The sequence below is a fragment of the Hyperoodon ampullatus genome (assembly GCF_949752795.1).
Source record: "Hyperoodon ampullatus genome assembly, chromosome: 2".
Classification (NCBI taxonomy): Eukaryota; Metazoa; Chordata; class Mammalia; order Artiodactyla; family Ziphiidae; genus Hyperoodon; species Hyperoodon ampullatus.
Window position 1 is genome coordinate 164,986,645 of NC_136915.1, and position 23,157 is coordinate 165,009,801.

At 36.6% G+C, this 23,157-nt stretch overlaps 1 protein-coding gene across 1 annotated transcript in view; it reads left to right on the forward strand.

The window, feature by feature from the left end:
• COP1 (COP1 E3 ubiquitin ligase) overlaps window positions 1-23,157 on the forward strand; it is a gene marked incomplete at its 5' end in the record, with an annotated part of 242,055 nt that overhangs the window by 132,066 nt on the left and 86,832 nt on the right. The gene's annotated exons all lie outside the window — the stretch shown is intronic.

The following is a 23,157-nucleotide window of genomic DNA, read 5'->3' on the forward strand; positions in this document are numbered from 1 at the left end:
TCCATAATAGGAGGGAAGGAGAAGAGAATGGGTTCAAAGGCAGGCATGTTTGTATATTTAGTGACAAGGAGATAAAGGAGTTCTTAAGAGTTTATGCTTTTTCCATATGTCATCTCAGAGTGACAGGTAGAAAGGGTGGTTAGTGTTCATGTTTGACTGTGAAAGAAAAAGATATTAGATGACGAAAATGATTAAACTTACGGACCGTGGAATTTAAACTGCATACTGAAGGAAATAAAGATAGGAGAGGTCTGAGAAAGAGGCAAAAGTGGTGGAATCAGCTTTGTAGAGGACAAGAATGAAGGGTTGTGAGAATAGAGAGCAAGTGATGGGGGCCGGGGTGCTATGGAGACTGTGGTCAGAGAGGTATTTGCACCTTTGGCAGGGAATTCTTTTTCATCTTTGTACTTGTAACACTGGGTAGTTTACCTGATATCTAGTGGGCTCTCCTGTTTGTTGACTCAGTTGTAGAATAAACTAAAATGTAAGGTAAAAAATAAATAATAAATGCTTGTGGGGATCTGATAAAATGCTGAAGGAGTTGACTAAAGAGGGAGTTCACTTTAGGCTATGACTTTTAGGTTCCTGGAGGTATTTGAAGTGGTTCTTTTAAGTTTTTTCTTCTGAATTTCTATAGATTATTATTTCTCTACTTGATTTTTAAGATGGGAAGTGCCATTAATATACTTTCTCCTGTTACTTCATTGTGTTCAAAATCCTGTCTTTCATAATGTCTTGGTAAAGTTTGTGGTAGAAGTAGTAATTGTTGTTAAAGGCTGGCTATCATTGTACTTGCTTAAGTTTAGGGGGAAGATAAAGCTTGGTTTGCAACTTCTCCGGCTAAAATATGTGGAGGAGAAATAAGGAAATGTAATTATTCACACGTGTGGAATGATAGAGGCTACCTCTATAGGGGAAGGCCTTTGTAAATCTTTATAGTAAAACTACTAATTTGGAATAGGGACAAAGAAGACCAATTTGAATGAGTGAAGTCTCATGTAGTTTAAAAAAATAATTTTATTTATTTCAGCTATCTAGCCTAATTAGCAGTAGTTTCAATTCATCCTTTTAAATGAGATGAAATGAGAACTTATCTGCAATTTTTTAGCATTTTGTGTGGCACACTGTAACTACTAAGTAAATGTTAGGCAATATTCTTACTGTTTCAGATTTACTAACATGCCTAAGGACAGTGGTTATCAAACTTTGGTAGGCCTCAGATATAGCTGGAGGGCTTGTTAAAACACAGATTGCTGGGCCCACTCCCAGAGTTTCTGATGCAGTAGTCTGTGCTGGGGCCAAGAATTTCTAACATTCTCAGGAGATACTGATGCTGCTGGTCTGAGATGGCACTTTGGGGACACTGTCTTAGGTTAAGAGCTTTACAAAGAAGATATTTACTTCCAGTAGAAGAAATTTACTTCTAATAGGAAATATTTATCATTTTAATTCTTTAGGAGAAGACCATCATTATTTATTTTTTATAGTTTATGAATCAAAGAAAATAAGGTTTAAAAAAAAAAACATTTAGTCTATAGTTTCCTAACCAATAAGTTGTCATAGTGTGCTGTGAATGGGTTGCATTTGTACCAAGACATTTATTCCTTCTGTTCTTGGAACAGTTGAGTAAGGACTGGGTTGGAGAACCAGCTTATAATCAACTATCCTAAGGACAGAGGGGATTAATCACATGTTTAACTTAATTTGTTTTACCTGCTGCACAGTGATAGGGAGACTCTAGCTTAGAGAACCAAGAACAAATAAAGTATCTTATTTTCTCTCCAAGTTGTTGTAGTAATTTTTGGTGAACAAAGTTTATAGTGAAAATTGGAACTGAGGTCTTTAACATATAAAATATTGATATTTCATGTTAATAATTAACCTGCAAAGCTGAGTTCTTAAAAGGAAGCCTACTCTTACTCTTGCTGGAGGACCGTCTCACTTTGATATAGAAGTGAGTCACTGGGCTGCCAGTAAGTAGGGTACACATTTTGGGGGGTTGAGAGGGAAGTTTTGAACCCTTTAAAATTTGAAAAAAATATGTTCTTAAATGTAATCTCTTTATTCACTCTTTCTTATACTTTTGACTTAATCAGGAGGTTATGTAGGGGAAGAAAAATCCTTTTCCATCTACCTTTCTGAGGTTTTGGCTGGGATCCCTATAACAAGAGACAGATTAACAAAAGAAAAACAAGTTTATTAATATTTATATTTCATATATACATGAGAGAAACGCAGGGAAGTGAGTAACTCAGAGAGGTGGCTTAGAACTCTGGCTTATATTGCATCTTTAACAAACAACAATAATCTGTAGAATAAAGACAGGACAGAGGAAAGCAGTTTTAGGCTTCCAAGGACAGCAAGCTGTGGGAAGGTAAATATACAGAGGGAACTAGTTTGTTTGCAGATTCCTCTAGTGCCATCTGTGGGCTGGTAAGAGTCTAGAGTGTCCAGTAAAGAGCATTTATACCCTGCTTTTAGGCAGAAAGAGGGGAAGGATGGAGAGAGCTTTTTCTTCATTTGCTGCTTTTTAGTTGCCTTCAGCTCAAAATAATTTTTATGTCAAAGAGGCACATTTGGGGGTGACATTCTGGTTTCCTTCGAATAAAATCAAAGTCTCTGTCCATCTTGTCACTAGTGTGAATTTAGTAGGACTGCAGTTTACTGCAACTTAGAAATAACTGATATCAGTATACAGAAAACAATCTGGTAAAGTGTTTTATAATATAAATATTTGACAAAGGCAACTTCAGTGTACCATTATTTGCCTTAGATGTGGTAATTTGCCTATATGTTGCTAACATCAGACATTTAAAACTTAGGTAAGAATGGCTGTTACTCTAGGAGCAGTTGTACACATGTACCATTTTGATTTTTTCCCCTTTATCTGAGTTAAATCTACTGTTCATAATAGTTTCATATTATGCTCACACTTCACCTATACAGAATTTAACCTCTGGCAGTCTCATATGGCTGAAACGTAGTCAGTAACCAAGGCTGAAATGAAAAATAAAAAGGCTTTAGAACAAAATAAATGCTATTAAATTAATGACTAAAGCTCATACATTCACAAATGGCCAGCTTCTTGGGTTACTTCATGTCTATTTTGACTTTTTTATATACAACCCCTGTAATCTTAGTTGTCTGGTTTGTGTCTCTTCAAATATAAAGGGAAGGGAAATTTCAATAGATAGGTTCAATGACAGCAGCAAGAAGTGATAGCTCCTAGCTTGACAAAGGGAAGAAATGATGAAACTGCAAATAGGAGCTAAAAAATATAGCAGTTTTTTTCCATTTAATATGAGGTCAAGTGGTTTGCCGTATCTAAATAGACTCTGCAATCACTGAGATGTAATAGAGTGAGTGTGGTAACTAATGTCAGTAGGGCTGTTCACCTTACTATGCTCAGTGTGTTCATATAAAGATAGTAAGGAATATATTACATTTGACAGATTACACTCATAGGGAATCAAAAGTTGGTTCTGAAATGTATTTAACTAATATTTACTGGGCACATACTCTGTCTTAGAGCAATAGACACGTATGTCTATAGACAATGTCCAGAAAATACTATTCTATTATCCTTTAAAAATAATTTTAAATGTAAATACTGCCATTGGTATAAATGGATTATGAAAAAATTCATATTTCTTTGTAATTACTTTAAAATTGTTGGTATTTGTAAGTTTCAAGCTTTACACTGGTTTTATTTTTATAAAAGAAGACATTATGAATAAGAAAAATACTGACTTTTATACCTAGTACAGGAATCAGCAAACTATGGCCCATGGGACTCGAATTTGGTCCATCACCTATTTTTTTTTTTTTTTTTTTTAGTGAGTTACTCTTCTTTTTTTTTTTTTTTTATTTATTTTTATTTTTTTTTTATTTATTAGTTTCTGCTTTATAACAAAGTGAATCAGTCATACATATACATCTGTTCCCACATCCCTTCCCTCATGCATCTCCCTCCCTCCCACCCTCCCCATCCCACCCCTCCAGGCGGTCACAAAGCACCGAGCTGATCTCCCTGTGCTCTGCGGCTGCTTCCCACTATCTATCTACCTTACGTTTGGTAGTGTATATATGTCCATGCCTCTCTTTCCCTTTGTCACAGCTTACCCTTCCCCTTCCCCATATCCTCAAGTCCATTCTCAAGTAGGTCTGTGTCTTTATTCCCGTTTTACCCCTAGGTTCTTCATGACATTTTTTTTTTTTTAAATTCCATATATATGTGTTAGCATACGGTATTTGTCTTTCTCTTTCTGACTTACTTCACTCTGTATGACAGACTCTAGGTCTATCCACCTCATTACAAATAGCTCAGTTTCGTTTCTTTTTATGGCTGAGTAATATTCCATTGTATATATGTGCCACATCTTCTTTATCCATTCATCCGATGATGGACACTTAGGTTGTTTCCAGCTCCGGGCTATTGTAAATAGAGCTGCAATGAACATTTTGGTACATGTCTCTTTTTGAATTATGGTTTTCTCAGGGTATATGCCTAGTAGTGGGATTGCTGGGTCATATGGTAGTTCTATTTTTAGTTTTTTAAGGAACCTCCATACTGTTCTCCATAGTGGCTGTACCAATTCACATTCCCACCAGCAGTGCAAGAGTGTTCCCTTTTCTCCACACCCTCTCCAGCATTTATTGTTTCTAGATTTCTTGATGATGGCCATTCTGACTGGTGTGAGATGATATCTCATTGTAGTTTTGATTTGCATTTCTCTAATGATTAATGATGTTGAGCATTCTTTCATGTGTTTGTTGGCAGTCTGTATATCTTCTTTGGAGAAATGCCTATTTAAGTCTTCTGCCCATTTTTGGATTGGGTTGTTTGTTTTTTTGCTATTGAGCTGCATGAGCTGTTTATAAATTTTGGAGATTAATCCTTTGTCAGTTGCTTCATTTGCAAATATTTTCTCCCATTCTGAGGGTTGTCTTTTGGTCTTGTTTATGGTTTCCTTTGCTGTGCAAAAGCTTTGAAGTTTCATTAGGTCCCATTTGTTTATCTTTGTTTTTAGTTCCATTTCTCTAGGAGGTGGGTCCAAAAGGATCTTGCTGTGATTTATGTCATAGAGTGTTCTACCTATGTTTTCCTCTAGGAGTTTGATAGTTTCTGGCCTTACATTTAGGTCTTTAATCCATTTTGAGCTTATTTTTGTGTATGGTGTTAGGGAATGATCTAATCTCATACTTTTACATGTCCCTGTCCAGTTTTCCCAGCACCACTTATTGAAGAGGCTGTCCTTTCTCCACTGTACATTCCTGCCTCCTTTATCAAAGATAAGTTGGCCATATGTGCGTGGGTTTATCTCTGGGCTTTCTATCCTGATCCACTGATCTATCTTTCTGTTTTTATGCCAGTACCACACTGTCTTAATTACTGTAGCTTTGTAGTATAGTCTGAAGTCAGGCAGCCTGATTCCTCCAGCTCCGTTTTTCGTTCTCAAGATTGCTTTGGCTATTCGGGGTCTTTTGTTTTTCCAAACAAATTTTGAAATTTTTTGTTCTACTTCTGTGAAAAATGCCAGTGGTAGTTTGATAGGGATTGCACTGAATCTGTAGATTGCTTTGGGTAGTAGAGTCATTTTCACAATATTGATTCTTCCAATCCAGGAGCATGGTATATCTCTCCATCTATTTATATCATCTTTAATTTCTTTCATCAGTGTCTTATAATTTTCTGCATACAGGTCTTTTGTCTCCTTAGGTAGGTTTATTCCTAGATATTTTATTCTTTTTGTTGCAATGGTAAATGGGAGTGTTTTCTTGATTTCATTTTCAGATTTTTCATCATTAGTGTACAGGAATGCCAGAGATTTCTGTGCATTAATTTTGTATCCTGCTACTTTACCAGATTCATTGATTAGCTCTAGTAGTTTTTCGGTAGCATCTTTAGGATTCTCTATGTATAGTATCATGTCATCTGCAAACAGTGACAGCTTTACTTCTTCTTTTCCAATTTGGATTCCTTTTATTTCCTTTTCTTCTCTGATTGCTGTGGCTAAAACTTCCAAAACTATGTTGAATAAGAGTGGTGAGAGTGGGCAGCCTTGTCTTGTTCCTGATCTTAGTGGAAATGGTTTCAGTTTTTCACCATTAAGGACAATGTTGGCTGTGGGTTTGTCATATATGGCCTTTATTATGTTGAGGAAAGTTCCCTCTATGCCTACTTTCTGCAGGGTTTTTATCATAAATGGGTGTTGAATTTTGTCGAAAGCTTTCTCTGCATCTATTGAGATGATCATATGGTTTTTCTCCTTCAACTTGTTAATATGGTGTATCACATTGATTGATTTGCGTATATTGAAGAATCCTTGCATTCCTGGAATAAACCCCACTTGATCATGGTGTATGATCCTTTTAATGTGCTGTTGGATTCTGTTTGCTAGTATTTTGTTGAGGATTTTTGCATCTATGTTCATCAGTGATATTGGCCTGTAGTTTTCTTTCTTTGTGACATCCTTGCCTGGTTTTGGTATCAAGGTGATGGTGGCCTCGTAGAATGAGTTTGGGAGTGTTCCTTCCTCTGATATTGTTTGGAAGAGTTTGAGAAGGATGGGTGTTAGCTCTTCTCTAAATGTTTGATAGAATTCGCCTGTGAAGCCATCTGGTCCTGGGCTTTTGTTTGATGGAAGATTTTTAATCACAGTTTCAATTTCAGTGCTTGTGATTGGTCTATTCATATTTTCTATTTCTTCCTGAGTCAGTCTTGGTAGGTTGTGCATTTCTAAGAATTTGTCCATTTCTTCCAGGTTGTCCATTTTATTGGCATAGAGTTGCTTATAGTAATCTCTCATGATCTTTTGTATTTCTGCAGTGTCAGTTGTTACTTCTCCTTTTTCATTTCTAATTCTATTGATTTGAGTCTTCTCCCTTCTTTTCTTGATGAGTCTGGCTAATGGTTTGTCAATTTTGTTTATCTTCTCAAAGAACCAGCTTTTAGTTTGGTTGATCTTTGCTATCGTTTCCTTCATTTCTTTTTCATTTATTTCTGATCTGATCTTTATGATTTCTTTCCTTCTGCTAACTTTGGGGGTTTTTTGTTCTTCTTTCTCTAATTGCTTTAGGTGCAGGGTCAGGTTGTTTACTCGAAATGTTTCCTGTTTCTTAAGGTGGGATTGTATTGCTATAAACTTCCCCCTTAGAACTGCTTTTGCTGCGTCCCATAGGTTTTGGGTCGTCGTGTCTCCATTGTCATTTGTTTCTAGGTATTTCTTAATTTCCTCTTTGATTTCTTCAGTGATCACTTCGTTATTGAGTAGTGTATTGTTTAGCCTCCATGTGTTTGTATTTTTTACAGATCTTTTCCTGTAATTGATGTCTAGTCTCATAGCGTTGTGGTCGGAAAAGATACTTGATACAATTTCAATTTTCTTAAATTTACCAAGGCTTGATTTGTGACCCAAGATATGATCTATCCTGGAGAATGTTCCATGAGCACTTGAGAAAAATGTGTATTCTGTTGTTTTGGGGTGGAATGTCCTATAAATATCAATTAAGTCCATCTTGTTTAATGTATCATTTAAAGCTTGTGTTTCCTTATTTATTTTCATTTTGGATGATCTGTCCATTGGTGAAAGTGGGGTGTTAAAGTCCCCTACTATGATTGTGTTACTGTCGATTTCCCCTTTTATGGCTGTTAGTATTTGCCTTATGTATTGAGGTGCTCCTATGTTGGGTGCATAAATATTTACAATTGTTATATCTTCTTCTTGGATCGATCCCTTTATCGTTATGTAGTGTCCTTCTTTGTCTCTTCTAATAGTCTTTATTTTAAAGTCTATTTTGTCTGATATAAGAATTGCTACTCCAGCTTTCTTTTGATTTCCATTTGCATGGAATATCTTTTTCCATCCCCTTACTTTCAATCTGTATGTGTCTCTAGGTCTGAAGTGGGTCTCTTGTAGACAGCATATATATGGGTCTTGTTTTTGTATCCATTCAGCCACTCTGTGTCTTTTGGTGGGAGCATTTAGTCCATTTACATTTAAGGTAATTATTGATATGTATGTTTCTATTCCCATTTCCTTAATGGCTTTGGGTTCGTTATTGTAGGTATAGTCCTTCTGTTGTGTTTCTTGCCTAGAGAAGTTCCTTTAGCATTTGTTGTAAAGCTGGTTTGGTGGTGCTGAACTCTCTCAACTTTTGCTTGTCTGTAAATGTTTTAATTTCTCCATCAAATCTGAATGAGATCCTTGCTGGGTAGAGTAATCTTGGTTGCAGTTTTCTCTCCTTCATCACTTTAATTATGTCCTGCCACTCCCTTCTGGCTTGTAGAGTTTCTGCTGAGAGATCAGCTGTTAACCTGATGGGGATTCCCTTGTGTGTTATTTGTTGTTTTTCCCTTGCTGCTTTTAATATGATTTCTTTGTGTTTAATTTTTGACAGTTTGATTAATATGTGTCTTGGCGTATTTCTTCTTGGATTTATTCTGTATGGGACTCTCTGTGCCTCCTGGACTTGATTAGCTATTTCCTTTCCCATATTAGGGAAGTTTTCAACTATAATCTCTTCAAATATTTTCTCAGTCCCTTTCTTTTTCTCTTCTTCTTCTGGAACCCCTATAATTCGAATGTTGGTGCGTTTAATGTTGTCCCAGAGGTCTCTGAGACTGTCCTCTGTTCTTTTCATTCTTTTTTCTTTATTTTTCTCTGCATCAGTTATTTCCACTATTTTATCTTCCACCTCACTTATCCGTTCTTCTGCCTCAGTTATTCTGCTATTGATCCCATCTAGAGTATTTTTCATTTCATTTATTGTGTTTTTAATCGATGCTTGATTCATCTTTAGTTCTTCTAGGTCCTTGTTAACTGTTTCTTGCATATTGTCTATTCTATTTCCAAGATTTTGGATCTGGGAAATAGAATCTTGGATCAGCTTTACTATCATTATTCTGAATTCTTTTTCAGGTAGACTGCCTATTACCTCTTCATTTGTTAGGTCTGGTAGGTTTTTATCTTGCTCCTTCAGCTGCTGTGTGTTTTTCTGCTTTCTCATTTTGCTTATGTTACTGTGTTTGGGGTCTCCTTTTTGCAGGCTGCAGATTCGTAGTTCCCGTTGTTTTTGGTGTCTGTCCCCCGTGGCTAAGGTTGTTTCAGTAGGTTGTGTAGGCTTCCTGGTGGGGGGGACTAATGCCTGTGTTCTGGTGGTTGAAGCTCGATCTTGTCTTTCTGGTGGACAGGTCCACGTCTGGTGGTGTGTTTTGGGGTGTCTGTGGCCTTATTATGTTTTTAGGTAGCCTCTCTGCTAATGGGTGGGGTTGTGTTCCTGCCTTGCTAGTTGCTTGGCATAGGGTGACCAGCACTGTAGCTTGCTGGTCGTTGACTGAAGCTGGGTGCTGGTGTTGAGATGGAGATCCCTGGGAGATTTTCGCTGCTTGATATTATGTGGAGCTGGGAGGTCTCTTGTGGACCCGTGTCCTGAAGTTGGCTCTCCCACTTCAGAGGCACAGCACTAACTCCTGGCTGCAGCACCAAGAGCCTTTCATCCACCCGGCTCAGAATAACAGTGAGAAAAAGTAGAGAGAAATAATTAGTAGAAGAAAGAAAGAGAGATTGAAAGAAAGGAAGAAGGGAAGAAAGGAAGGAAGGAAGGAAGGAAGAAAGAAAGGAGGGAGGGAGGAAGGATGGAAAGAAAGAAGGAAAGAAAGGAGGGAGGGAGGGAGGAATGAAAGCAAAAGGAAGAGTGAATGGAAGAAGAGAGGGAGGGAGGGAGGAAGGAAAGAAAGAAAGAAAGACAGGAGGGAGGGAGGGAGGGAGGAAGGAAAGAAAAAGAAAGTGGAAAGAAGAAGGGTGGGAGGGAGGGAGGGATGGAGGAAAGAAAAAGAAAGAAGGAAAGGAGGAGCGGAGGGAGGGAGGGAGGAAGGGAAGGGAGGAAAAAAAGAAAGAGCAGGTAAAGTAAAATAGAATAAAGTATGAAATATAGTAGCGTTATTAAAATTAAAAAGTAATTATTGAAAAAAAAACACGGACCGATAGAACCCTGGGACATATGGTGGAAGCAAAGCTATACAGAGAGAATCTTACACAGAAGATTACACATACACATTCACAAAAAGAGAGCAGGGGGAAAAATCAAAAATGTTGCTCTCCAAGTCCACCTCCTCGATTTGGGATAATTCGTTGTAAAAAGAGGAAAAGGGCGAAAAGTCTGAAATCTTGCTAAGTCCACCTCCTTAATTTGAGATAATTCGTTGTAAAAAGAGGAAAAAAAAGGGGGGGGAAAGTCTTAAATCTTGTCCTCAAGGTCCACTTCCTCAATTTGGGATGATTCGCTGTCCATTCATGCACTCCACAGACGCAGGGCACATCAAATGGACCGTGGAGCTTTAATCCGCTGCCTCGGAGGCTGCACAGAGAGATTTCCCTGTCTCTGCTCTCACAGCTCCCGGGTCTCAGCCTTGGACCTGGCCCCGCCTCTGCGCGTAGGTCGCCGGAGGGCGTCCGTTCTTCGCTCAGACAGGACGGGTTTAAAGGAGCCGCTGATTCGGGGGCTCTGTCTCACTCAGGCAGAGGGGAGGGAGGGGAATGCCCTCTCCTCGCGCACCAGGCAACAAAAGGGAAAAAAGTCTCTTGCCTCTCCGGTAGCTCCAGACCCTTTCTCCGGACTCCCTCCGGGCTAGCACTAACCCCTTCAGGGTCTCTTCCTGCCGCCAGCCCCAGTCCTCTCCCTGCGCTCCGACTGAAAGCCGATACCCGAGCCTCAGCTCCCAGCCCCGCCCGCCCTGGCGGCCGAGCAGACAAGTCTCTCGGGCTGGTGTGTGCCTGAGGGCACCGATCCTCTGTGCCAAAATCTCTCTGCTTTGCCCTCCGCACCCCTGTTGCTGTGCTCTCCTCCGCTACTCCGAAGCTTTCCCCCTCCGCCACCTGCAGTCTCCGCCCGCGAAGGGGCTTGTAGTGTGTAGAAACCTTCCCTCCTTCACGGCTCCCTCCCACTGGTGCAGGTCCCGTCCATATCCTATTGTCTCTGCTTATTCTTTTTTTCTTTTGACCTACCCAGGTATGTGGGGAGTTTCTTGCCTTTTGGGGGGTCTGAGGTCTTCTGTCAGCGTTCAGTAGGTGTTCTGTTGGAGTTGTTCCGCGTGTAGATGTATTTCTGATGTATCTGTGGGGAGGAAGGTGATCTCCGCGTCTTACTCTTCCGCCATCTTCCTCCGGCCCCCCCATCACCTATTTTTGAATGGCCCATGAGCTAAGCATGGTTTTTATATTTTTAATTGGTTGAAAAAATCAAAAGAAAAATAATAACATAATGATGTACAGTAACATGACTTATAATAATGATATGAAATTTAAATTTCAGCATCCATAAGTAAAGTTTTGTTGGAACACAGTCATGCCCATTCCTTTACATATTGCCTATGGCCGATTTTGAACTGCAACAGCAGAGTTGAGTCATTTCAGTAGAGACCTGCGCAGCTTCTCTGACCCTTTTACAGAACAGGTTTGCTGACTCCTGACCTCGTAGATTTGCTGAGGCTCTAAGGACATACTACTACATTTGATTAATGTTCTGTCATATTTTGGGGGCCTTAGTGTGTCTATGAAAAAAAAAGGTTTGTATCGGATTTTCTGATCTCTTAGTGATGACTGGCTGACTATTTTATATGCTTCATCATTACTTAGCACAAATGACCTGTCACTCAGCCTGTCGATTGGTTGAGTGATAACTACAGATTTTTAGTACTCTTTTAATGACAAATCCTCGTTTGTTCAGTGGAAAGTTTCCTATGTGTCTTTTAAAAATTATTTATCAAGTGGAGCTGAAAAATGCCTTGAAATAAGACAAGAGCTTGCACTATAATTAGCTATATCATACTAATCTTGAAACACGGATGCTTTTCTACTACTAATGGTTTTTGTGTTTACATTCTTTCTCTTACCTTTTCCTCTCCCACATTAATAGGTAATTTTTGTTGATAGCATCTAAAATTATAAAACACTGTTCTTTGATCCATCCTTGAGAGGGCTTAATTTGTTCTATTATTTACATAACTTAAGTTTAATAAATGTAGAATCACAAATTGGGTAGTTTTTAAAATCACCCTTGTTGAGGTACAATTTACATACAATAAAGTGTTTACTTTTAATTTTGGCAATTGTATAAACCACAGTCAAAATACAGAACATTTCCAAAAATTTTATTTCCTGCCACTTTGCCTTTAGTTCTCCAGACTCCTGTCCCAGGCCACTGGTTATCTGCTTTCTGTCATCATAGAATAGTTTAATCATTCTGGAGTTTCTTATAAATGGAACCATACAGAATGTACTCTTGTGTGTTTAGCTTTTTTAGCTCAGCGTGTTTTGAGATTCATCCATGTTTTCTGCATCAGTAGTTAGTTAATTATTTAGCAATATTCCATTTAATGAATATTCCACAATTTGTTTATCCTTCATGTGTTGATGGACATTTGAGTTATTTCTAATTTTTGACTATTATGAATAAAGCTGCTATGAATATTCACATATAAGTCATTTGGATATTCACATTCATATTTATTTCTCTTGGGATTGAAATTGCTGGGTTGTATGATTAGTTTGTGCTTAACATTTTAAGAAACTGCCAAACTGTTTTCCAAAGTGATTGTTATTTTAACATTCCAGTCAGCAATGTAAGAGAGTTCCATTTGTCCCAAATCCTCAGTAACTCCTGGCATTGTCAGTCTTTTTATTTGTGGGTATATAGTGATATTTCCTTGTTATTTTACTATATGTTTCCCATACGACTAATGCTTTTTAATGTGCATATTGGCCATTTGTATATCTTTTATGAAACATCTATTCAAATCTTTTGCCCATTATTTAAAAATCAGGCCCTTAATATCATTGAATAGTGAGAATTTTTTATGTATTCTAGATATCAGAAATATGTATTGATAGTATTTTCTCTGAGTCTGTGACTTGCCTTTTTATTAATGGTGTCTTTCAAATAACGTAAGTATTTAATTTTTATGAATTCCAGGTGATCAGTTTTTTAAAATGATTTTAGCTCTTTCCTTCAGAAATGTTCACCTGCCACAAATTGTGAAGATTTTTCTCCTTTTTTTCTTCTATAATTTTAATAGTTTTAGATTTCACATTTAAGTCCATAATCCATTTCAAGTTAATTTTTTAAAATTAGTTAATCTATTTATTTTTGGCTCGTTGGGTCTTTGTTGCCATGCACGGGCTTTCTCTAGTTGCAGCAGCGGGGGCTACTCTTCGTTGCGGTTCGTGAGCTTCTCATTGCGGTGGCTTCTCTTGTTGCGGAACACGGGCTCTAGGCGCACGGGCTTCAGTAGTTGTGGCTCGTGGGCTCTAGAGCGTAGGCTCAGTAGTTGTGGTGCACGGGCTTAGTTGCTCCAGGACATGTGGGATCTTCCTGGACCAGGGCTCGAACCCATGTTCCCTGAATTGGCAGGCAGATTCTTAACCACTGCACCACCAGGGAAGTCCCAAGTTAATTTTTATTAGATTGTGAAGTAGGGGTTGGAGTTCAGTTTTTCCCCCAATATGGATATCCACTTGTTCCAAGCATTATTTGTTTAAAAGATGAATTTCCCATTGGCTTCTATGTTTAAAATCAATTGAGCAGATATGTATGAATGTACTTCTTGACTCTGTTCTATTGTATTGACCTATATGTCTGCTCTTAGACTGGTACCACACTCTGTTGATTATTGTAGTTTTATAATAAGCCTTTAAATCAGGTAATGCAAATCCTACAACTTTGATACTCTTTTTCATAGTTGTGTTTGCTATCCTAAATTCTTTGCATTTCTGTAAATATTTTAGAACAAGAGCTCTCTCCCTGTCTCTGTCTCTGTCTCTCTCTCTTTTTTCTGCTGTGATGGTTTGAAAGGATTAATCTAGTAAGAGTCAAATTTTCTCTTTTACATTTTTCTTCAGTGGTTTTGTCTACTTGTTTCTATAAGAAATATGAGATGAGTTTCTGATTTTATTAAAGTCTGTCTGGCTAACTGATATTTTGGGGACACACTTTTATATATTCATTATGAAATTTTTTCTAGACTGTACATTTTCACTTCAGATTAGCCCTCTGTAGCATTGAATAGTTTCTTTTTATCATAGTTATATTGTTTTGTGATGAAGCATCACAGCAGTGACATTAATGATTTAATATTGTAACCTCATTGGTTTCTTGTAAATGCTACCCAAGGATACAGAACTGAAAAGTTAGATGTATTTTCTACTTCAATTTCAAAAGTAAAGAATTGGAACTTTTACTTGCATATCGTTCCCTCCACTTTACTAAATATAGACACATTGCAAAAAGGACAAAATGTCATAGTAGCTTTGGGGACAAAAGATATTTTGTTTTTTAACTATTGTTTTTTTCTCTAGTAGATGTTTTTATAAAATCTTTCTGTTAATCTTTGCTTCATAAGTTATTTTCAATTTTCCAAAGTTCTCTAATAAACACCATCTATCATAGGATACTGTTATACTGTGCACAGAAAGGTGTTTTAGGACAGATGAAGAGTCTGCAGCTAAGTTAATTTAAGTGAGTATAAATTATAACTTGCTGTAGACTTAGATGAGAAATATTTGATAATCCATATATTGATCTTAAAGTGCCTCAAGTTGCATCTTTAATTTTAAATGCTTTAGTAGAAAGACATTTTATCACAGTGTAAACACTTGGCATTCACAGAAGTGTTCCAGAATATATGTCAGATAGTGTACATATGAGACATTTATAACTCAATAGGAAAATAGAAAAAAACCCACCACATAGAAATTTAAAAGCTATTTTGGCAACTCTAGAGTCAAAGTGGAAATGAAGCCACTTTGGTGAAGCTTTTATATATGTGAACCTATGGGATGCAGCTAAAAGTGCTCAGAATAAAATTTCTTGTTTTACGTTCTTAACTAATGAAGAAGAAAGTATGAAAATAAATTAAATATTTAACTGAAGATATTAGAGAAAGAACAAAATAAACCTAAGTAAACTAGAAGGAAACTAATAAGGTAAATGTGAAAAAATGAATTGTTAAAAAACAATGATTTTCAATCAACAAGCTTTTTAAAAGAAATAAAAGATGCATGTTAGCCTAATCAAGTAAAAACTAGGAGAAACTTCAAGTACATGAAATAAATGAAACTAAGGAGATAACTACAGGTACACTGAAAGAAAAAGTAATAAGGAACTACTTTGCTGAAATCTATTGCAAATAATCTTGGGTTCTTAAATGACAGAGATTATTCTGTAGGCAATGTAGATAATCTGAACTGGTTGTAGAAGGGGCAAAACTCCACACAGGCTAATTGCAATGGAAAAATTAGGGAAAGTTGTCAAATAGAAAATAATAAACCTAACCGGCAATGTAGGAGATCTAAAAGAAGAAAAAATTTAAAATACTGCTGAGGAAACAAAATTTGAACAAAGGAAAGATACAGCATATGCCTAAATGGAAAGGCTAAGCATCACAAAAATACTATTTTCCTTAATTAGTGTATGAACTTAACATGATTGCCATGAAAATATCATATAGGATACTTTTTTTTGTTTTTTTGGAAATAAGTTGGTGTTAAAAATATAGTTACAAGATGCTTGGGAAAATTCTGAAGAAAACAGTTAATAAAAGGACACTAGTTCCTACAAGATTCTATAGCATATTATGATGAATCAGTAATTAAAACTGTGTGGTACGAGTCAATGAACAGAGAATGTCTACAGTTATTCTTATAAGAACTTAGTTTATATGATATAAACTGCATTTCTAATAAATGGGGAAAAGAGATTATTCAGTAAATGGGGTTACTAGGTAATGATGTGTGAAAATATAAATTTACATCTCTTCTCATAGTTTAAAATAAATTTCAGATGGAATGAGTATTTAAATGAAAAAAAGAAAAAGAAACTGGCAAAGTATTAGAAGAAAATACAGGATATAAGTTTTTTAAATCCTATGGAAAAAAATAAAGCAGAGGGAGGTAATTCAGCAAAACAGGGGGTAGAGTGTAGAAAGCTGCAGTTTGAAACATATTAGACCACTTCAGGGTCAGAGACTATCAGGTGCATTGGCCCTGAGGTGGGATTAGGTTTGGAATTTCCTAGGTTTACCATAAGGCCAGTGTAACTGGAACAAGGGAGAGGGGGAGGCAAATCACATACACCATTTTATAATCACTTTGCCTTTTTCTTGAGACCAGGTAGGAAGCCATTAAATTATTTTGAACCAAAGGAATGTTGATTGGACCTGTTTGAAAATAGACTGTAAGGGTCAAGTATGGAAGCAGGGGTACCAATAAGGAGCCTATTATAATAATACAGACATGGGATAATGGTAGCTTGGATGAGAGGTGGCAGTGAGAAGTGGTTAGATTCTGTATGTATTTTGAAGGTTGGGCTGAAAGATTTGTTGTTAAAGTTAATTAAAAGAGGGATGGGGTTAGTTAATAAGATGAAGAAGATTTTGATGGGGAATTCAGAAAATCATTTTTGGACAGATTAAGATGCCTGTTACATTAATATTGGAGCTGTCAAGTAGGCATGAACCAGTAGTGCAGAGAGAGGTCTTGTATGTGAGATAAACATTTGATAGTCATTAGTGTATATATTTAAAGCCTCAAGATTAGATGAGATTCCCCAAAGAAGTCCATGGAGATTAAAAAGAGGTGAGGGACAAGGGCTGAACTCTGGGATACTAGAGTGTGAAAGTGGAGACAGGAGGAGGAATGAACAATGCATTCTGTGATGGAGCTGCCAGTGAGGTGGGAGAAAAATCAACTCTGTTGAGGAGGGAGTGATCATCTAAGTCAGGTGTTGCTGATATTCCAGTAAGATAAGAACTCAGACTTGACTATTAGATTTAGTAAACTGAAGGTCATTGTTGACCTCGATACAGCATTTTCAGTGGTGGAGGTGAAAGCTTCATTCCAGGGGGTTAAAGGGAAAGGGAGGAGAGGAATTGGATTGGTGAGTATGGACAACTCATTTGGTAAATTTCTGCAATCAGAAAGGAAAGGAATAGGATGGTAGCTAAACAGAACTAGGGTTGTAAGAGATGTTTTGTTTGTGTTTCACTTAAAGGAAGAAAACATGTTGAAAGGCTTATTGGAAAGATCCAGGAGAATGGAAGAAATGAATGATATAGGAGAGAGGTGGAGAATTGAGGAAGCAATCCTAGAGTAAGCAAGCAAAGCTGGGATCTAGTGTACAAGTAGACGTGTTGGTCAGGTCTAGGAGCATGGATCCTTCACTCAGCGACCAGAGGATGTGATGGTGGTAGCCTTTGGAAATTACCTTCTCATTCTTTTTTTTGTTTGTTTTTGATAAACTAGAGAGCAAAATAATCTGTTGAGAGTGATTAAGAGGAAAGAGATATGGGAAATTTGAAAAGAATGAAGAAAGTATGTACCTTTCTTTTAAGCAAATGGGAAAGTATATGGGACAAGGGAGATTTACCATAAACCTAGGCAGTGTTAGGGCTCCACCTGAGGATGGTGATTATGCATTTAAAATGTGATGGGAGAACATGTTTTTTTCTCTAGCCATGTTCACAGTGCAGGCCACAACAGTGAGAGGCCTGCGTACCGCAAAAAAAAAAAAAAAAAAAAAAAAAAAGGTAAAGGAGTACAGAGTTATATGTGAGGGAGTCCTAATTATTGACTACATAACTTGTGGTGGGTAAAGAAAAAGTGAATATGCAAGGCATGGAGGGGGACAGTGGTGATAAAATCAGTGAATTTTTAGGTTCCCATGGGCTTAAAGGCCTGAAGGATTGTTGGAGCCAGCGAGTTAGCTGGAGCAAATGGAAGTGGTTGTCAGAAAGCAGTGTGTCATAAATTGAAATTATGGAGGGAATGAAATTATTGGTAATCAAAAAGTCTGGGGTATGATCATGGTTGTGTGAGATGGAAGTGAGCAGAATAAAAGATCTTTGGAGAAGGGAAAGTCAAGAAACTGATAGACCAGAGTATTAGAATAATCATCTATGTGATTATTGAAGTGATTAAGAATTATGACAAGGGTAGATTTGGAGAGAGTGATATTGAGCTGAAAGTTAAAATTTCCAAGAACTCATGGATTGGTAGAAGGAGTAACAAGGATTAAATTACATGATATAAAGTTACAGGAGATTTTGAGCCTGGGAGGTTTTAGGGAGGAGGGAGAATGGCTGGAAGAAGCTGTGTATAGCAAGGAGGACACTGACTTTATTTCCAAGTCTATTTGAACATGGAACGTGAGAGAGCTTTAGGGGAATCGGCATTTTCAGGGAGGAGCTGCGTTTCGGTTAGATTTAGAAAATAAATGGAACATTCAGAGACGAAATTGAAATTATTAGTGGTGTTAATCTGGATGGAGAAAGGTTTAGCTTTATTTAACTATATTAAAAAGCATGTGATTTTTGACCTAGCACTTCATAATCCAAGTATATTTAAGGATATTCTTGCATATGTGAAAAATGACACACATAGAAGGGTATTTATTTTATTGCAGCATTGTTTAACAGTGAAAAACTAGATAGTAAATGTTCCTTGCTAGACTGGTTAAATAATTTATGATATACCCATATGTTGGAATTCTGTGCAACCACTGGGGGAAAAATGAGGTAGCCCTAATATGTACTGATGTGACATGATTGTCAAGATACTATTGGGGTGGGGGGAAGAGGGTGATGTGCAAATCAGAATGTACAATATCATCCAATGTGTTTAATTAAAAAAAAGAATATGAATACACATATGCTTATTCATGCATAGGGTAACTCTAGTAGGATGCACAAACTGTAACTATTAATTGTCTCTAGGGAGGCCAGTCGGGTGCTTATTTGGCAAGACTGGGAGGGAGACTTGCTTTTCTCTGTATACTTTTTGAACCATTGCCTATACATATATGTATTTTTTAAAATAAGTTTTAAGAAAAGATTCAAGCCAGGTTATGAAGGATCTTCGGTAATGGAGTTTGGATTTTTCATGGTAGTAAATGAAGATAATTATGTGAGTAGAGCTGTGTTTTAGGAAATTTTACCTAATATCAGTCCTTCAAATGGATTAGAAAAGATAAAATTCAGGACTGGCAGACTTGTAAGGAGGCTATTGCAATAGTCCAGGTTTGTGTTAATGCATATTTATGCAAATTTCTCAAATGTGTTTTGGTTTAACATCCTGGTTTTCCATCAGCTAGGTCAGTGTTTGGCACATAGCAGGCATGCTGGTTATTTGATGGATGAGAATATTCAAGCATCATCCATTTTCTTCCAGTGGGCCTTCATAATCATTGACTCTTGAATTCCTCTGGCATGTTTTGTTCTTATCATTTGGCATTTGCTTATTTTAATAATAATAATAAATTTTTCCCACTAATTATAAATCCTGTGAGGCTACTTTGCTCTCTTTTTTTCTCCCTCTATTTAAATTGTTGCACAGGATGAATTATGATATGTCATTACTATCATATATAAAATGTAGTAGGTACCATTATGTTATTATTACTGTTTATCTTGCCTTTGTGTGTGTTCCTTGAAGACTAGCCATTTTGTTCTCATTAAAATGGGAGTTTTGCATAGTGATTGAGAGCATAGACTCTGAAACTAGATGACTTGACTTGGAATTATCCAGTGAACTTTGAGCAAATTACTTAACTTTAGTATACCTCAGTTTCCTTATCTATACAGTAGAGATTTGAAGATTAAATATATTTTATGTAAAGTGCTTAAAACAATGCTTGACACATAGTGTTAATTATGTTATGGAAGTTTTCGCCAATACTACTTATTTGGAAGAAAGTCAGTTGAATAACCTCAGTTCTTATGTACTTTACCTGTGTTTGTATTCTTTAAAGGTCTGCTCTTTTCTTTTCATTAAAAAGGCCATTTCTGAACCTTTCTTTGTTTCCTTGAAATTATAGCAGCCCCTGTCTCTTGGAGCATGCTAACATGGTAATGAATTGGACCTTTAACATCTTTGTTCACTTTACATTTTCTTTTTTTTTATTTATTTTTTATTTCATTCTATTTTTTAAATTTATTTTTGGCTGCATTGGGTCTTAGTTGCGGCATGTGGGCTCTTCCTTGCGGCGCTCGGCTTCTCTCTAGTTGTGGTGTGTGGGCTTCTTTCTGGTTGTGGCACTCAGGCTCCAGAGCGTGCAGACTCAGTAGTTGCAGTGTGCAGACTCCAGTGCACGTGGGCTCTGTAGTTGTGGCACACAGGCTTAGTTGCCCCGCGGCATGTGGGATCTTAGTTCCCCAACCAGGTATCGAACCTGTGTCCCCTGTATTGGAAGGCGGATTCTTAATCACTGGACCACCAGGGAAGTCCCCACTTTACATTTTCTTTTGATAAGTTGGATTCTAGTGTTCAGGGATATTAATTCACCTTGTTCGCTAATACATGTTTTATAATTACAAAAAAATATGACAGTGGGAATACTGACAAAATTCCCTTCTTGAGATATTGACGTCTTTACATTGCTTTATGCTACACTGTACTAGATGTATGCATTTATCGGTTGTCCTGTGTGGCCTGTTGCCTTGATGCTTAATCACGTGACTGATGGCCCTTTTGACAAAGAATATAGCCAGTTTCCCACAGCTGAATTATTACATTTTATAACTGCTTAAATAAATCACTTTTTAAAAACAGTTGAAACATTCCAAGTGTGAAAGACAAATGCAGTTTATTTTCATGTTTAATTAAGTCCCCATTCATATAATTTTTCAAAATGTGTATTTTTTAAATTTAAAAAATTCTATGAAACTGAATTTATTATTGCAATTAACTTTCATAAACCACTTGTTTTATTACTGGTGATAGTGGATAGCAGAAATGAATTTTGTATAACAAGACTCTTTACAGTTCTTTTTTTTTTTTTTTTTTTTTTTTTTGTGGTATGCGGGCCTCTCACTGTTGTGGCCTCTCCCGTTGCGGAGCACAGGCTCCGGATGCGCAGGCTCAGCAGCCATGGCTCACGGGCCCAGCCGCTCCGCGGCATATGGGATCCTCCCAGACCGGGGCACGAACCCGTATCCCCTGCATCGGCAGGCGGACTCTCAACCACTGCGCCACCAGGGAGGCCCTACAGTTCTTTTTTGAATTTCATTGCACAAGCAAGTATGTTTTAATTTGTTTACCTTTTACTTTGTTTTTATTTCAGCCTAACTAATCGTTGTTTATTATTTTTGTTTTATCAGATTTCATAAATTAAAACAGTTGAAATACTGTATTGTGAAATAAGAACCCATGTATTTTGAATTAGCTCTCTGCACCTCAAAACTACATTATTCTTTTGAGTTATTCCATGATCTGTTTCTAGAATCTAACTTTGTTTTCTTTGGGAACAAATATGATTAAATCTGTGTGAGGCTGGGAACAAATGATTCATGTTTGGAAGTACTTAAATTCTGAGTCTTAATTACGTGGAAGTACTTGCTTTTTTTTTTTTAAAGGAAGCTGTTTGTCTTCTTTTTCCTTTTAACCAGAATTTACTAGAAATAATACTATTCTTTATACTTTTTGATCAGTATTTCTATTAAAATCTTGTTTTTAAACTACAGAGAACCTCAATATCCTAGAATATTAAAAAAGGATACTATCTAGGTCCTTGTAATACTAACATATTAAGAAGAAAACATAACCAGAATGTAAGAAAACGATAGCAGTAAAGTCAAAACAAAAAGTTAATCTTTTAGTATGGGAGTTAATAATGATCTGATATAGCTAAAAAATAACCTTTGTTGAAAAAAGAGAGCTGTGTTGAATAACAGGGTAGCAAAGGAAGAAATAATAGACTCAGTTATTTAATATCATCAAATCCATTCCTTTGACAGCATTTTAATTTATATGCCAGTTTTCTTCCTGCAGTATCTTTTGACTTTTATTTTAATAAGTTAGTGTTTAAACTTTTTTTGTATTAAAAACAAATAATTTGGAAGTGGCATGTTGACTTTTACTCGTACAACATTTGGAATGTTTTTGACTTATTAGCCATGCATGTTTGTAGGAGGAGGAAAAGTATTTAGAGATAACATAACTGGTATTCCCTTGAAGTCTCAGCCATAACAAAATTTCCTAAGTTAAGGATAAGGTTTCTGAAAACTCTGTCCTTTGACAGACACAGTAATATTTCTCCTTCTGTGGCATGAGGCTGTGAGTATAAATTGAGTTGGGATAGATGAATAGTTGCCATCGATACAGTTATGTTGGATTAGAGTCCACAGGGCAGATGACATTAGCTGAGACAGCAGTTCAGCTGAAATTGTTGTACAGATAAATCTATTGCATTGCTACAGTCATACTGTATTGGAGGGAGCATTTGCTGAATTGTGCAATAGTCATTGACATTTAATCAAATTCCTTTAAAAAATTTATAAAATGAAGGAAGGATTTAAAGCTATAATGAAAACTGAGCATTTAAAAGTGTATTTTTATGGGAAGTATTCTTAATGTGTCCTTATTTTCCTTATTAACAGCTTAGCAAAGATTCTTACTATATTATTAACTAACCATATATTTTTTGGTAAAAGGATATCACAGTTAATCTATGCAGAAAAGTATGTCATGTAGGTATTTGTATGCATTTAGTAAATGCTTGAAATACGCAGAGTACTAGCATATCATTTTAGCCACTTACAAGACGCTTTGGGCAAGTTACCTCAACTCTATTCCTCAGTTTTCTCATATGTAAAATGTGGATAAATTAATACCTATCTCATAGGGTTATGATGAGAATTAAATGAGTTAATATGTGCAGTGGTTATAGTTAGTGAGTGGTCAATGAATGTTTATTATTATTATATAATTAGTTGAATATCAATAAGAACTCTTATGTATTCTCGAATTTTATGAATAAACTTGTAGAAAGATACTTAACTCATTGAGAAATAATGTATGTGATGATTCATTTTACTCTTAATTCCATTAGGTCACTTAGTATTCTTGCTGATTATGTAGCAACTTTTTTAGGACTCCAAGTTGAGGTCTATAAAGGTGAATAAAGCCTTGTGCTGTGCTTTGAAGTAACTTATTTTGAAATTTCTATTAAAAAGTCAGTAAGAAAGGGGTGAATTTCCTAAGTAACTTGAATTGGAGAGATTTTTAATTTTTCCCTTGTTTGTTTGTGGTTCATAAATCAGAGAGATCATATCTGATTGGGAGATTAGAAATGGATTGGGGGAAACATAATGATTATTCAAAGATTCCA